Source organism: Camellia sinensis, chromosome 2 (assembly GCF_055761805.1).
Source record: "Camellia sinensis isolate YWXY chromosome 2, ASM5576180v1, whole genome shotgun sequence".
In the NCBI taxonomy this organism is placed as follows: domain Eukaryota; kingdom Viridiplantae; phylum Streptophyta; class Magnoliopsida; order Ericales; family Theaceae; genus Camellia; species Camellia sinensis.
In genome coordinates this window covers 73,389,116-73,406,104 of record NC_138962.1, presented here as the reverse complement: position 1 = coordinate 73,406,104, position 16,989 = coordinate 73,389,116, and the positions used below count along the sequence as shown (strand labels likewise).

Genomic DNA, 16,989 nt, shown 5'->3' with positions numbered 1-16,989 from the left:
CTCATTATATTCGTCTTGCTCACTCTCTCCGTCTCATATTCTCTACTTATCGAGCTTCTCCTCGATTTATCTATCTTTTCTCTCATCTCTTTTCTCTCTCTGTCTCTTTCGTTCATCTCTCTTCTTTCTAGCTCTCTCGTTCATCTCTTTTCTCTCTCTGTCTCTTTTTCTGTCTCTCACTCTCTATCTTTTTCTCTCTTTGTCTCTCTCTCTCTCTAACTCATCACTCTTCTCTGTTTGTCTGTCTGTCTGTCTCTGTCTCTGTCTTTCTCTCTTTCTCTCGTTGTCTCTCGTTCATATCACTTCTCTCTATCTCTCTCATCTGTCTTCTCTCTCTGCCTCTCTCACTCATCTCTCTTCTCTTTATCTCTCTCGCTCATCTCTCTCTTTCTCTTTCTCATTTATCTCTTTTCGCTCTTTCTCTCTTTGTCTATATCTTTTCATCCATTTTTTCATCTTCCTTTCTCTCTTCTCTTTCTCTCTCTCACTCATCACTCTTCTCTCTCTGTCTGTTTGTCTATCTGTCTCTCTTCTCTCTATGCCTCTCTCTTTTTCTGTGTCTCTCTCTCGCTCATCTCTTTTCGCTTTATTTCTCTCTCTTTTTGTCTATCTTTCGCTCATCTCTTGTTTCTCTCTCCTTTTCTATCTCTCCTTCTATCTATCTCTCTCTCTCTCTCTCTCTCTCTCTCTCTCTCTCTCTTTTTCTGTCTATCTCTCTCTCTTTGTCTCTCTCTCACTCTCACACTCTCTCACTCATCACTCATCTCTCTCTCTGTATGCTTGTCTGTTTGTCTATTTCTCCCTTATTATGTTCGCCTTGCTCACTCTCTCTTTCTCATATTCTCTATTTATCTATCTCTTCTCTCATCTCTTTTCTCTCTCTGTCTCTTTCATTCATCTCTCTTCTCTCTATCTCTCTCGTTCATCTCTCTTCTCTCTTTATCTCTTTTTCTGTCTCTTACTCTCTATCTTTTTCTCTGTTTGCATTGCTCACTCTCTCACTCCCGTCTTCTCTATTTACTGAGCTCCCTTTCGATTTATCGATCCACTATAAGAAAATGCACTTTTAGCGACCACTTTGTCTCTCTCTCGCTCATCACTTTGTCTCTGTCTGTTTTTTTCTCTCTCTCTCTCTTTATCTCTCTTCTCTATCTGTCTCTCACTTATCTCTCTCTTACCACCCATCTTCTCTACCATATTCACCACTACTGCAAATGCCATTCCACTACTACCACTGTTGTCACTCCATCTCTACAACTATCATTACTACCATCATCGCTACCACTCCACTACCACCACTACTACTACCATTATCTCTCATCTACCACCGCTATTCTATCTCCTCCACTACTACCACAACTTCACCACTTATCTCATTCACCATCACTACCACCACCACTATCACCACTTATCCACCACTTTCACCACTACTGCCATTTCTATCCTCTACCACAAAAAATTAGTTCTTGATTTTTAGTATAAAAAAAAAAATGAGTCACAAAAAAATTATTTTCATTGACCACAAAAAATTAACTTTATTTTAATGGAAAATATTATCCCTACTTCTATCAAATAAAAAAAAAAATTATTCATTAAAATAAATATGAAACAAATAAATTTCCAACCTTACTAAATGTAAAAAAAATAAAATTCATCAACTATAAAACAAAATTATTTTAATAAAAATAATTTTTTTAACAATTCTTCCGTTGCAAAAAAAAAAATCATTTTATTATTTAAATATTCATTTGTAATAAAAATAAAAAAAAATTCCAAAAAAATTTCCAATCCCACCCCCCCGGCCTTTCTCCATTCCCACTCAGGTTCTCCTACCCCAAACCCAAAATCCCCAATGTCAAAAATCCCTAATCCCTTCCCCCTTTTCCATTCCCGCTCGTTTTTCCCCCCTCAACCAAAAATCCCCCAAAAAAACCCTAATATGCACACAGCTCTCTCATTCCTCTCATTTCATCTCATCTCATCAGTCTCTTTCTCACTCTCATTTTCATCTGCACAGATCGACTCCTCATCGATCGACCTCACTCTCTCATTGCACCGATCGATCTCATAGGTAAGCTTCTCTCTCTCTCTCTCTCTCTCTCTCTCTCTCTCATCTCATCAGTCTCTCTCTCACTTCATCTCATCAGTCTCTCTCTCACTCTCTCATTTTCGTCTGCACAGATCGACCTCGAAAGATCAACTCCTCACTGATCAACCTCGCAAGATCGACTCCTCACCGATCGACTTCACGGATAAGCCTCTCTCTCTCTCTCTCTCACATCTCATCAGATCTGTTATTTATTTGGAATTAAATATGTTCATTTCTGTTAGGCAATCAGATCTGTGTGTGATTTTTTTTTTTATGGCAACAGATCTCTGAGTTGGAATTAAATCTGTTGATTTCTGTTCGAAATTAAATCTGTGATTGGAATTAAATATGTTCATTTCTATTAGGCAATCAGATTTGTGTTTTTTTTTTTTTTTTGTGTGGCAACAGATCTCTGTGTTGGAATTGAATCTACTCCAAAAAAGTGCAAAATGCTAAAAATATTCCATTTTATTTTTGATTTTGAACTAAATTTTTAATAAGAATCACATTTAGGAAAAAATAAAAATTAAAAAAACACATTAAAAAAAAAATTCAACACCTTTTTTATGTTAAAATTTGACATTCTCTTCAATCATATAATTTAGTGGGGTCAATTTGATGAAATTCTAAAATATCACATAATTTTTTGAATTTATCATATGAGATTACAAAGTATTTGTTAAAATATTGAATTAACTCCTATTATCTTCATTTGAACCCACTAGCTACAATGTAGCTACCCCAGTGGTGATGGTGGTGCACGCTGGTGATGGGATGGTGGCTAGTTTCCAAAGAGATGAGAGAAGGAATTTGTTCAATAAGAGAAGAGAATTGTGGTGCTGGACACAATTGTTCTTTCATATGCAAAGTGTTCATTGTTATGTTGCAACACCCATTTGATTGCAATAAGACAAGAGTTATGATAGTGGCAGCAATTATTTGGGGAAAGTATGATTTAAAATGAATTTTCTAGAACTGTCCTAATTTTCCATGTTCACGCTGAACTTGCTATGGATCCACTCATGCTTTCTTAGTTGAACAAAAGTGAAGCTCTGTTCCAAATGTACCAAACCCTGTTGTAATTCTTGTAGTCTGTCTTACTAGAATTGTTCACCCACTTGCGAATCTATAATCTTCTCAGCATAGTCTAATATATGCACACATTATATATATATATATATAGGTGAGGTGGTGCTAGCATGGAGACGGGCATGCAGTTGGGTATCTCAGTGGTGAGGTGCTTCGAATTCTTTTGGGATGTTTGATAAAAATTCTATAAGAAGTGTTGTGAGAGGTAAGTATTGGGTTAAACATCAGGGCCACATTTGATTGTTGGATTATTTTTTGTGGGATTAAATATTATGGGATTATTAATAGGATTGTGAGAGATAAGTTATATCATGGGATTAGATGGGATAAAGAATGGAATTAAATTTGTGATTAGAACTAAATCTGTTCATTTCTGTTATGCAATCAGATCTGTTTTTTTTCTTTTCTTTTTGAATTACTTTGGAATTCAATTTTGAATTATTTTGGAATTCAAAGTAACCTTTCTTAAACATTTGAAATACAAATCCTGGTTAACATCATGTATGTTTACAGAAGCAATCTTCTGCCTAAGCACTCTTTCCATGGTGCATTTTTGCATCTCGTCATGTGTGATCTGTTTTTGCCCGTGCTATCTTTATATTGAACTTCTCAGTCATTTATTTACCTTGAATTGATTCTTGCAACTGGAACTTCAGGAATATTGGTACCGAAAGTGAAGATGAATATGATTGATGAATGTCATGAATCCCTTGCGGAAAAGCTCAATCATGCCCTCAAGAGAATTTTGCACTTGATTTTTCTTATTTTCCTGATCTGCTTATATCATGCTTTACATTGATGTTAAAACACTTTGCATACAGGCTTCCGTAAAGGAAGAAAAGAAATGCGTGAAGCACTGGGTGAAAAAAGAAATGAAGGGACTGTACAGATGTGAAGCCCAGCGTGCTCGGAGAATTGATGCCTTTACTGGTCTATCTTCCATTCATATTATGTAAGCATGCTGACCATTGGAGATGTTCTGATTTAAATTTTGTTCATGCAAAAAATGCCCTTGGTCTAATTTTCTGTGGGATTCTTGTTACAAGTATATGTGATCTTTTATTTTGACATTTTGTGTTTCAATCTGGTTTTAGATTTCAGTTTTTATCATCTTGGAATCTAATGAGCTACTTTCTAGGTCAGTGCATCAGTAATCACATTTTTTATTTCTTTGGTAGCATAATATGCTCATTACAATTCTAGTTTTAAGCCTTTGTGTCAAATTTGAGAGTTGTCTAAATTGGCCTTCTGGTTTCCTCTATCAGTTAATTGTAGAATCACTTGAATGGATTGTACCCTGCTAATAATTTGAACTCTCTGTTTTAAAGCTGATTATTTTAGTATTATGATATTGGATTGTCATATATGAGGTTCTTAATTTCGGTGAACCTGCCAATATGTATTCTTCATTTATTTGGATTAGATTGTTCTATTGTATACATAACAGGCATGGTAAAATATATTCATGAAAATGATCATGAAAGATTCTCCACTGTTAGATTACACATATAATAAAACCTCACACATTAATCAAAGGACAAAATCACCAAACGGGGTCGGATTGGCACGAAACTTGGCACACACGACCGCCTAGGCACGAGAGACTTGTGGGAGAAGACGGGACTCCAATCGGTTTTCCGGTTTGGGAGTTACAACCATATTTCGGTTTAGGCAAACTAGTTCCTTAAGAAACTTAAATTTGAGGTGTTGACATCCCAAAATCACCAAATGGGGTCGGATTGGCACGAAACTTGACACACACGATCGCCTAGCCACGAGAGACTTGTGGGAGAAGACGGGACTCGAATCGGGTTCCCGGTTTGGGAATTAGAGCCATATTTCGGTTTAGGCAAACTAGTTCTTTAAGAAACCTAAATTCGAGGTGTTGACACCCCAAAATCACCAAATGTGGTCGGATTGGCACGAAACTTGGCACACACGACTACCTAGGCACGAGAGACTTGTGGGAGAAGACGGGACTCCAATCGGTTTCCCGGTTTGGGAGTTACAGCCATATTTCGGTTTAGGCAAACTAGTTCTTTAAGATACTTAAATTCGAGGTGTTGACACCCCAATATTACCAAATGGGGTCGGATTAGCACGAAACTTGGCACACACGACCGCCTAGGCACGAGAGACTTGTGGGAGAAGACGGGACTCCAATCGGTTTCCCGGTTTGGGAGTTAGAGCCACATTTCGGTTTAGGCAAATTAGTTCCTTAAGAAACTTAAATTCGAGGTGTTGACACTCCAAAATCACCAAATAGGGTAGGATTGGCACGAAACTTGGCACACACGACCGCCTAGGCACGAGAGATTTGTGGGTGAAGACGGGACTCCAATCGGGTTCCCGGATTAGGAATTAGAGACGGATTTCACTCTAGGCAAACTAATTTTTTAAGAAATTTGAATTCGAAGTGTTAACGTTCCAAAATCACCAAACGGGGTCGGATTGGCACGGAACTTGGCACACATGACCGCCTAGGCATGAGAGACTTGTGGGAGAAGACGGGACTCTAATCGGTTTCCCGATTTGGGAGTTAGAGCCGTATTTCGGTCTAGGCAAACTAGTTCCTTAAGAAACTTGAATTTGAGGTGTTGACACTCCAAAATCACCAAAAGGGGTCGGTTTAGTACGAAACTTGGCACACATGATCGCCTAGGCACGAGAGAGTTGTGGGAGAAGATGAGACTCGAATCGGGTTTCTGGTTTGGGAGTTAGGGTCGGATTTCTATCTAGCCAAAATTATTTACTTAACTATCTTTGTAATTATATAATAAATAATTTTTTATGTTTTTTTTGTAATTAAAATATTAATACATAATTATATTGTCACTAATTATTTTTATTTTTTATTTTCAGATATTTCCTGAGTAGCAGTTTGTTTCTTGTGGAATGCAGCCGTGTGAAGATTGCGACGGACTTTTGTTTATGAAGAAAACTTTTATTTTTGATTTACATTATTTAGATTTGTGAACAACATTATGTATGTATTTTGCAAAATTATGTGGTTGGATAATTTTGATGATGTGTTGTTGTGAATGGAAGAGTACTTTAATTAAGGATGAAATTTTATTTATATACAGGAATCTTTATATTATTATATAGTTATCGATTTTTTTTAGTTATTTTTATTTAATACAGGTAATTTGCATATTTTTAATAATTTTAAAACTGCATTTTTGTTAGAAACAGGTTTTTGCGACGGTAGCATAGCCGTCGCCAATGATATTAGCAATATGAACAAAAGGCCTTTAGCGACGGTACTTTCACAGTCGCAAATAACATTTTTAGAGACGGCACACTTTTCTGTCGCAAATAATAGTATTAACGACGGTATTAAACCCGTCGCAAATAACCAGTTTTAGCGACGGTATTTTTTACCGTCTCAAATAAACCCTTTTGCGACTGTATTTTCCCGTCGCAAATAACCATATTAGCGACGGTATTTTAGTGCCGTCTCAAAAACTTCAGATTTTTACACATTAATTGCGACAGCATTTTGCCGTCGCTAAAAGGCCTCTTTGCCGTCGCCAATGTTTTTGCGACGGCGTTTACCGTCGCTAAAGACCTTTAGCTACCCCTTCTTTTGCGACCCCCCTACTACCGTCGCTAAAGGCTATTTACCGTCGCAAAAAAGCATTTGAGACGGCTTCTTTGGTATTGGCGACGGTATTTTACCGTCGCAAAAAAGCGAATTTTTTGTAGTGTAAGTCCAAATCAAGACTTACCCCGAGCATGGTCACGGTGAAATAAAAAGAAAAATAAAACATGTTACTAAAAAAGAAAATGTCCTAAACCAAAGCCCAAAATGAAAGTGCTAAAAACTTGGTCAAAACGATTGATTTCGCTCAATGGCTATAGTTATTGATTCTGTAAATCTCATCAAGAGATTTTTCAAAAAAAGTGTTTTGAACTTTGAGCATAAATAATCTTGAGAAATGAACTTATTTAAGTCTTATTAAATCTTGAATTTTATTAATGTGTGTCCTTAAGATACATATTAAAAAATTTAAAAAGATTATACGTTGTGTATGAAAATGAATATCACAAAAAATGTACAATATTTTTAAACATGCTTAACATATACTATCAGGACATGCATTAACAAGACTTAACCTTTCAATTGTATGAGAATTGTTCTAGGTTAAACTAAATCAAAATATAGAAGTTGAAAGTAAGATCAGGATTAACCAATTAGAGCATCTCATTTCATTAACCACAATGTGCCATCATCTTGAAAGAATGAAATCGCCAGTAGCTCATTGTGTGGTGTGGGATGGATGGGGGCATTGTTGAATAGAAAGATACAGAAAATACAAGAGGAGATGAAGTAATGGTCATTATGTTGGTGTGTACTTTTATATATAGCTGGAAATTGTTTTGACAATTAATAGGGCCATACTATCAAAAAAAAAGTAGAAATTTATTCAGAATGACATATCAATGATATATATTTTAAGTTATTGTTATGAGGTCTCACTTTGTAAATGAATCTTGACAATAAATTTAAAACTTTGAATATTTTCTATTTCTTTCTTCTAAATTTATAGCATTGTTGATTGTTTTAGGGGAAATAACAAATCAGTATGGGGGCATTGTTGAATAGAAGGATACAGAAAATACAAGAGGAGATGAAGTAATGGTCATTATGTTGGTGTGTACTTTTATATATAGCTGGAAATTCTTTCGACAATAAGGCTATACTATCAAAAAAAAATTTACAAATTTATTCAGAATGACATATCAATGATATATATTTTAAGTTATTGTTATGAGGTCACTTTTTAAATGAGTCTTGACAATAAACTTAAAACTTTGAATATTTCCTATTTCTTTCTTTTAAATTTATAGCATTGTTGATTGTTTTAGAGGAAATTACAAATCAACAGAACACTGAAAAATTATTTACATTTTTATGGTGGTGTTACTATTTGCATGGTGGAAATCCTTTATATGCATAGTTTAAATCCTCACTGTGTGTCAGAATTGCGTCATAAAAAATTTCACGTATAATGTGATAATTTCTTCACTGTTCCATTTATTTATAATTTTCCTGTTGTTTTATTCCTTTCTCTGAGCCTGAACAGAAAGTACTAAAACTGTAAACACATGCATGTGTGCCTAAGCTCGGTCTCAGTGTGACTTTACACACCAAGAAACCGACACCAACTTGCACCCTCTTTATTATCCATTCACAATTTTCTTTTTTTTATTAATTCAAAACTAAACCAAAAATACATGAATAAATTTTTTTTAAAAAAATTGCATTTCAGTGTAGCAAAAAGGAAATAATTTCATTTTTTCTGTGGTACAATTTTTTTGTATGTATGATATAAGTACGTTCTTGTGTTTGATGTAAGTATTTCTTTTTAAGACGAATTATGCTAATAGTCCCTATAGTTTGGGATTCGTGTAACTTTGGTCTCTCACTTTTCAATTGTGACACATTTGACCCTGAATTTTAAATCTTATTCCAAATAAAGACAATTGAAGATACCATTGTTTAATTTCAAGAGTAAAATCGTCAATTTGATCAAATATAAACTGATTTGACAAAAATAAATGTCAAACAAATATTTTTAAATTTTTAAAAATTATTTCTACACTCCAAAGATAAAATTATGTAAAATTGATAAATCTTTTAAATATTTATTTATTTATTTATTTTATCAAATTAATTTTTATTATATGTTTAGATGAAGATAATGTAATGGGTAGTTGTTAAACTTTTAATGTGTAATCGATACGTTTAATATATGACATGTTTTTAGTTTTGGATTTTTAAATTTAATGGATTGGTTTAATAATGATATCAAAGTTGTCGCCATATTTGACTTTTAGAAAAATAGAAACTAATTTAATGAAAACAAAAACAATCACCCACGACATGATTGTCATCCAAACACATAATAAAAATTAGGGCAAATTACATATACACCCCTCGAGGTTTGGCTAAATTACAAATACCCCCCTGAGGTTTGAGAAATTACAAATTCCCCCCTGAATGTTATATTTGCATAAGAAATTAGGGGGTAATTTGTTATGAAATATAAACCTCAGGGGGTAAATTGTTATGAAAATACAAACCTCAGGGGGCGGAATGTAATTTCCGAAACCTCAGGGGGGTATCTGTAATTTAACCAAACCTCGAGGGGTGTATATGTAATTTGCCCTAAAAATTAATTTGGTAAAATAAATAAATGCCTAAAAGATTTATCAATTTTACATAATTTTATCTTTAGTGGGTAGAATTTTTTTTAAAAAATTCAAAAATATTTTTTTGATATTTATTTTTATCAAATTAGTTTATATTTTATCAAATTAACGATTTTGCCCTTGAAAAATACAATGGTGTCTTCAATTGTCCTTATTTGGAATAACATTCAAAATTTAGGGTCAAATATGTGATAATTAAAAAGTCAGAGACCAAAATGATACAAGTCCCAAATTATAAGAATCGTGAGCGTAATTCACCCTTCTTTTTATATAAGTTAATTGCATAAAAACAATTTTATTTTATGACCATCTCATTTATTTATAATTTATAGGACACATGTTTCACTGATTTATCTTGCAAAAAATAATAATTAAAAAAATTAACACACCACATGACGTGACCAAAATGTCATTATAACAAATTAAGATGTTAGAGGCAAAAATAAAGGTAACCATATATTTTTTTAAGGACAAAATATCTTAGTTAATAAAAGTAGCATTGTTCTATTTTAAGTAGGGGTGGACAGCGAATATTTCGATTCGTCCGAACCGAACAGAACCGAACCGATTCCTCACATTTTGGACTAATGCGTCATGACGAGCGAACGATTGCAGATTGATTTTTTCTAATCCACCTAATTTTGGACGGATAGCGGATTTGAAGTTTCTTTGGCCGCAACTGAACCGCCAAACCGCGAGCTTCCCTAATAATTTGTAAGACTTTGTATTTTCAATTGAAAAAGAGTTTAAATATTTTGTTGTATTTTCAATTTGGAAATTCTTTTATCAAATGGCAAGGATTAATATTTGGTATTTTTGTCTGAAAAATATAAGGCTTAATTTTTTCATTTAAAAAAAATCAAATTAAATAGTTTTTGAATAAAAAAAAGTAATGGAATAGTTTTAATAATGCATTATTTTCTTATATGTGTTTATTATTGGTATTTGACAATTTACTTGATAATTTTTTGGTTATGTTGAGTTGAATTGTTATCTAAAAAAATGTTGACAAATTGTTGTATTAAAAGTTTAAACCGCAAATCGATTCGCATCTATCCGCCAATCCGCCAATCTGTTAATTTGGCGGACAGATGTGGATTGATTTTTTTCAATCCACTCATCTGGCGGATGAATGGTGAATTAGAGGTTTTCCAACAGCAATCGAATCGCAAGCACCCCTAATCTTAAGCGATAAATTTGCATATTTAGTAATGAATTACAATACTTTTTGGCCAAAATTTTCATTTAAATGAAAAGTAAACCTTTTTTGCACCAAATTGTTACTCTTAAAGTATATTCATTAGCAACATTTTATAAATTTTGTTTCTAAATGCATTTATTTTAACTTTTTGAGACGGTATTTTAGTGACAACTCACATAATGACATAAATTGGTCTCTTAATATTTTTTAATTTTAGAGACAAAAAGGTTTAGTTCTTAAAATCCTAATATGTTGTAGTGTGTACACACTCGTGTCCACAGCATGTCAGTGTATGATATATGTTGGATACGAACACAGTATCCATTTTAGAGTGTCCATACTTTCCTACTAGGTGATTACTAACCACATTTTACCATAACTTAGGAATAATTTCTTTTTGTATATTATTTAATCAATATTGAACTATTTAAAAAATGTAAATTGGTTAAAAGAGCCCAAGTTGCATCCTCACCAACTTGAAAAGGGTTTTTTGAGCTGGCTATCTAGTGATCACAGATCTATTGAAGTATGCCGCAAAAAATAATAATTAGACAAATTCTTGACACGCCACTTGGCTGACATGTGAATACGCGTGTCTTTGGTTTACTAGTGTTTGATATGCGTGAGACATGAATGCAAACGCAATATCTATTTTGGAGTTTCCATACTTCCACCTAGGTGATTACCACGTTTTACTATAGTTTAGGAATAAGGCTTTTCTTCACATTATTTATTTAATTTTGAATTATTAAAGACAAAAACCTAAAGTTAAAAGAGGCCCAATTGCATCCTTGCTCACAGATCAACTGAATCAACAACTGTAAGGACCACACGATATACATCTAGGCTTTTCAGGCAACACATGCGATCTTGTTTGTGCTTTCAGAGTGAAAATAACATGCACTGTCATTTGTACACACTTTTAAGCTCACATCACATGTGCATATCCATGTGCCTTCAATGAAGAAAGCAAAGCATGTCTTCATTTGATGGATAGAGATAGATAAAAGAGTAGTGAAGGTGTGTAAAGTACTCTCCAAACATGGCCCTATATATATGGCCCCCCTAGTTAAAAAAGTTGGATTTGTTTGTTTTGTTGTGTCAAGCTGGTTCTATGGGGGACAAGAACTAAAGTTAATTTCTCATGAAGGCTTCTTTTACCATATATTGAAGAAAGACATCAATGCCCATTTTAATCCCCTATGGTTTCATGATCTTGTATTGTCATTCATCCAAGTAAAATGTCGTAAATTCAACTTCCTATAGTTTCTTCTTTTTTTTTTTTTTTAATGAAGGGATGCAACTCAAGTGTGTCCAACCTAAGTCCAGCTTGAAAAGTTTTCGAACTTGAACAATATAATTTCAAATTTGATTAGAGTTTGGGCAGATGCAAAGCTCAAAACCCATCAAATTGTGAAAAGCATAATCGTCGTCCCTATTATTTGTCTTTTGTGTTAGTTTAATCCCTACAATTTCAATTGTATTAATTTTGTGTCAATTTTTGAAATGAAATAATTTTCCCTATTGAAGACTGAGGCAAGGCATTTTGCCTAGAAACAGCTATCCGGGTGCCTTGTTTGTACTGGCCATTGTTCTTGTTGCACACTTCGTTGGGACAAGAATTCTTTGTCTCAAATTATTCTTATTCTATTGTTCAAAACCACTCACAACACTATTGGATCATTAAAAAATTTGATGTGTGATAACCTCATGCCCTTATTTGGTGTCAATAAACCCATGGAAGTGTGCAGGGGGCGATTGGATAAAAGTGAATTCATTAATAATACGCGGTGGATTTGACCAAATTGATTTGCGAGTTTGATTGGGATTTGTATAAAATTCGGCAATCCGCATTTTAGAGCACAATTCGCCTACCAATTTACGCGAATTAGGTGACTTAGGTTAATATAATATTGGTGTAATGGATCTCATCACTCATATATATATATATATATATTTAAGACTACACTTTTGAAATGTGTTTATTAGATTTTCATGATTAGAATTGATGTGGTGGAGAATGAATAAGTGTATTGTGAAATAATAAATCTAAACCAAATATGTACAAATTTCTAAGTAAAATTTCTGAGTTTATAATATTACAAAATGAGTACTCCATCCAAACATATATGGGGTTTATGGCCCAAGTTAAAATTTGCTTGAAAGGGATGGTATTGTAGACAACAACTTTCTAAAATCTGATTCTTTAACTTGGGCCGCTTACATTTGGGCTTTTGGGTGTTTTGTGGACTTCCTTACTTATCAATTTGAATAATTTTAGAGTTGGTTTACGATTGCTTGAAACTTGGGAGGATTAATGTAATACAAATGAAAATTACCAATATTACTTATTAAGTTCTATTTATAAATTTATCAATAATACCTATAGGTAAATGTGTCTAGTTAATAGGACTGATTGATAAGTGCCCTAAATAAAGTTCATAAACTGTTTCTTATTAATTAAAGGTGCACGTGATACCTTTTGATACCTTTTATTTGGGTGATGATAAAATGGGTTCGAGTTATTAAAATCAAAGTATTGCTATTCAAATCTAAAAATTCATTTTATAGATTTAATGATATGACACTTTATTAAAATATTTAATTCAACTTCCTCTCTCATCTATTTTTTAGTCATCAATCAATCATATTGTTTCAACATCATTGGCCATAGAAATAGGCATGTATATCATTTTCTTTAAAATTATGACATAATTTTAAGAGTTTTGCTACACCCCTCTATTTTATCATCTCCAATTGCATCTCTAATGATGTGGCAAGTAGAGCCCACATAATTGAAGATGTGACAAATTAAAAGTTAACACCTATCATTTCACATCATTAGGGATGAAATTGTTCGAGTTTAAACATTTTCTTAATTTTAATTGTCAAACTTATAATCCTGCACGCCAGTAAAAAATAAAAAAAAATAAAAAATTGTATAATATTGTTCTTTATGGTACTGCCATTTTTTTAGTGTTTAAACCACAAAATTATCAACACCACTACGAGACTCCAAATTTATCTGAATATTTACTAATAGTTCCCTCTTTGAAGTGGAAACTTTTAAGGAAATAAATAGCATTCTAATTAATTAGATTACTAATGTAGTTGGTAAATTTTTAGATAAATTAAGAAAGAGCAATTATTGAGAACCCCCCTTGACAAGACTCTCACAAGACATTCACAAATCGATGTGAACCCTACACCGACATAAGTGGACCCTACACATACATGAAGGGCTAGGACCACTTTGGGAGTGTGGGGTCATCTCCAAAGGGGTCCCAAAAATTTTCCATTGAGGAGGCTTTCTAGATTTATTGCAAAACAATATTGGAAATATCAATTCAAACTCGTGAAACCAAACGATTGTATTAGAACTTCGGTTGAAATGACAATAAAAAGTCTAAGAACATAAAAACAAAAATATAAGAAATTTTAAAAATTGTATTAAAAGTTTTATCAGATATTTCACATGGGTGTGAAATTTACATGAGACCCATTTTGTGTAGGTCCCATATCCATATGAGATATTTAGTAAAAATTTTGATAGAATTTTTGAGGTCTCTAACATTACTCATATAAAAATCTCACGTTACATTTCATTTCATATGAGAAGTTGTGTCCAATTATTTTAGGGAGAAATTTAAAAAAGTAAAGGGTAGACAAAATAATTTCAAAATAATGAAAATTTAAGTGGTTCATGCATAAATTTCTGCAATAAAAATGTATACTATCATCATTTTGAAATTATTTTTTTTTATCCTTCACTCTTTTTTTTTTATTTTTTTTATTTTATATGTTCCCCCATTATTTTATTGGTTTATGTGTAAATACGGAACTACAACTATTAATAACTGCACTGAAAGTTCAAACAGTATGCCTTAGAGCATCCATAATGGATGTGTTAGTGGCTCTGTTAGTGTTAGTGTCAGTAGACAAAATTTGGGGGAGATATAGTAACTTTTGTCTTCACAATAGATGTGCTAAGGAGTGTGTTAATAGATTGTGTTAGTATCAGCTGTTAACTTCTTAGCATTTTAGCCAACGAGAGAGAGGGGGGACATGGGAAGCGCCGTGGTTCATCTGGGCGGATGTTCGACCGATCGTCCCCCTGATGTCAGAACCTTCAAGTAAAAAAAAATATATATATATATATATATAAAATTTGCCGAGTTTTTTTGCCCAGCTAACTTTGTTTTTAGTGTTAGATGCTAAGTGAAAAAAAAAAAAAAAAAAAAAAAAAGAAAGAAAGGGCACTCACAGTGGGGTGGGGCCCACTACACTTTTTAATTATTATTTATTTTATTTATTGTTTATATATATATATATATATATATTCTTAATACACACCTAAACGCATATAATGACTTTTGATTTTTTTTATTCTTTTTGTAAGAGAAATAATATAATAATTATGGATTGGATGTGATGTTTCGTTTTATTAGGACTAAAAAGCCTATTTTATTTTTTGTAACTATTTTAACCCCAAACTTACCTAAACCCACTTCCCAAACAATGGCTAAGTTTTACTTTTATCATGATCTTCATATCTCATTTTTTTGACCAAAAACATAAGAAGAAGAAGAAGACTTTGAAACATAGGTCATACTTGAGAGAGACAAAAGAAACCTTATTATGATCTTCATCTCTCATTTTTTTAGACCCCAAATAAATAAATAAATAAATAAATAATTGAAACATATGCTTATGGAGATTCCAAAGGTCATACTTGAGAGATACAAAAGAAACCTTATTATGATCTTCATCTCTCATTTTTTAGACAAAAATAAAAAATAAAAATAATAATAAAATAAAATAAAAAAGAGAGAAGAATTTGAAACATATGGCTATGTTCCAAAGGTCATACTTGAGAGAGACAAAAGAAACCTTATTATGATCTTCATCTCTCATTTTTTAGAACAAAAAAACAAAAGAGAGAATGATGCTATACAACAAAAAAATTTATACATAATGATGTAGCTCATTGTAAACTTTTTACTACATAACAAAACACCATTAAAGATAGATTTATTGACAATAATGATATTGTTATACCATTCTTGTCAAGTTTTCTATATGAATTTTATGTATGTTTAGTGTTTTTTTTTAAAAAAGAGAATAATTTGAAAGGGTTAGGTTTCTCTCATGTTGACCTTTTCAACTTCAAAGAGTATTTGGGTTTGGTAGGTCCATTTTGGGATCGATTTTAGTGATCCAAACCTTTCACGCTTTAGGACTTGTTGATTAGAATATTCATGCAAAAAATTAAGATAATTAGATATGGATAACTAAATGTTTGACTCAAATTTGTATTACAAAAAATAAATAATTATTTTTAAAATTATATTTATCATCCATTTTTTTAAAAACAAATATAATTTAAATATATAACTATTTGATAGCTAATCATAAGCTTATGGAGATTCCAAAGTTCATACTTGAGAGATACAAAAGAAAGCTTATGGAGATTCCAAAGGTCATACTTGAGAGATACAAAAAAACCTTATTATGATCTTCATCTCTCATTTTCTAGACAAAAAATGAGAAGAATTTGAAACATATGCCTATATGCTAAAGGTCATACTTGAGAGAGACAAAAGAAACCTTATTATGATCTTCATCTCTCATTTCCTAGAAAAAAAAAAATGAGAAGAATTTGAAACATCTATATCTATATCTATACTATATATTAAATAAAAAGGGATTTTTAACCCCAAATCTTGTAAGAGCTCCACTCTTCCAATCTAAATTTCTTGATTTTTTAATTTAAAAAAAAAAAACCTTAACATTTATTAACTTCTCTTAACCCCTAAATCTTACCATCATAATAATACTTTAATGCATTAAGTACAAATATGAAAAAAAAAATTTCAAATCCAACACATATGAATTCCTTGAAAAGTCCTAACATATATGATTATTATCTCTCATAATAACAATTTAATGCATTAAGAACAAACATAAAAAAAAAATTCTTGAAAAGTCCAACACTTATGATTATTATCAAAATATTAAACTTTAATATAATATAAAAAGGAAAAAAAAAGAAGACATTTAAAAAAAAAAAGACATTTAAAAATCGCAATTCACATATATAGATAATTGTAAATATATTAAGGAAAATGAGGTTTCTAAACCTCAAGCCTTGTGGGAGCTCCAATATCTCAATTTTAATTTTCTAAATTTTTGATTTTAAAAAAAAAAACCTCAACATTTATTGATTTGGTCAAAATCCCCTGATCAGCATTTATTAACTTTTTTCAATCCACATGCCTGCATTTATTGATTTGGTCAAAATACCTAATTAACATTTAAAATCCCCTCACACAAATAATTATAGATACATCCCGTGCATAGTTACTGCAGTAGCCTTTTTAATTTCTCCTGT

The 16,989-nt window shown here is 32.2% G+C and overlaps 1 long non-coding RNA gene across 1 annotated transcript; it reads left to right on the top strand.

Moving 5' to 3' along the window:
* The first annotated feature begins 1,768 nt into the window (after window positions 1–1,768).
* On the top strand, window positions 1,769–4,316 carry LOC145819595 (uncharacterized). The gene is made up of 2 exons (XR_014360343.1): window positions 1,769–3,383; window positions 4,000–4,316. It is a non-coding gene; the product is annotated as an uncharacterized LOC145819595 (long non-coding RNA).
* Window positions 4,317–16,989: the final 12,673 nt, after the last annotated feature.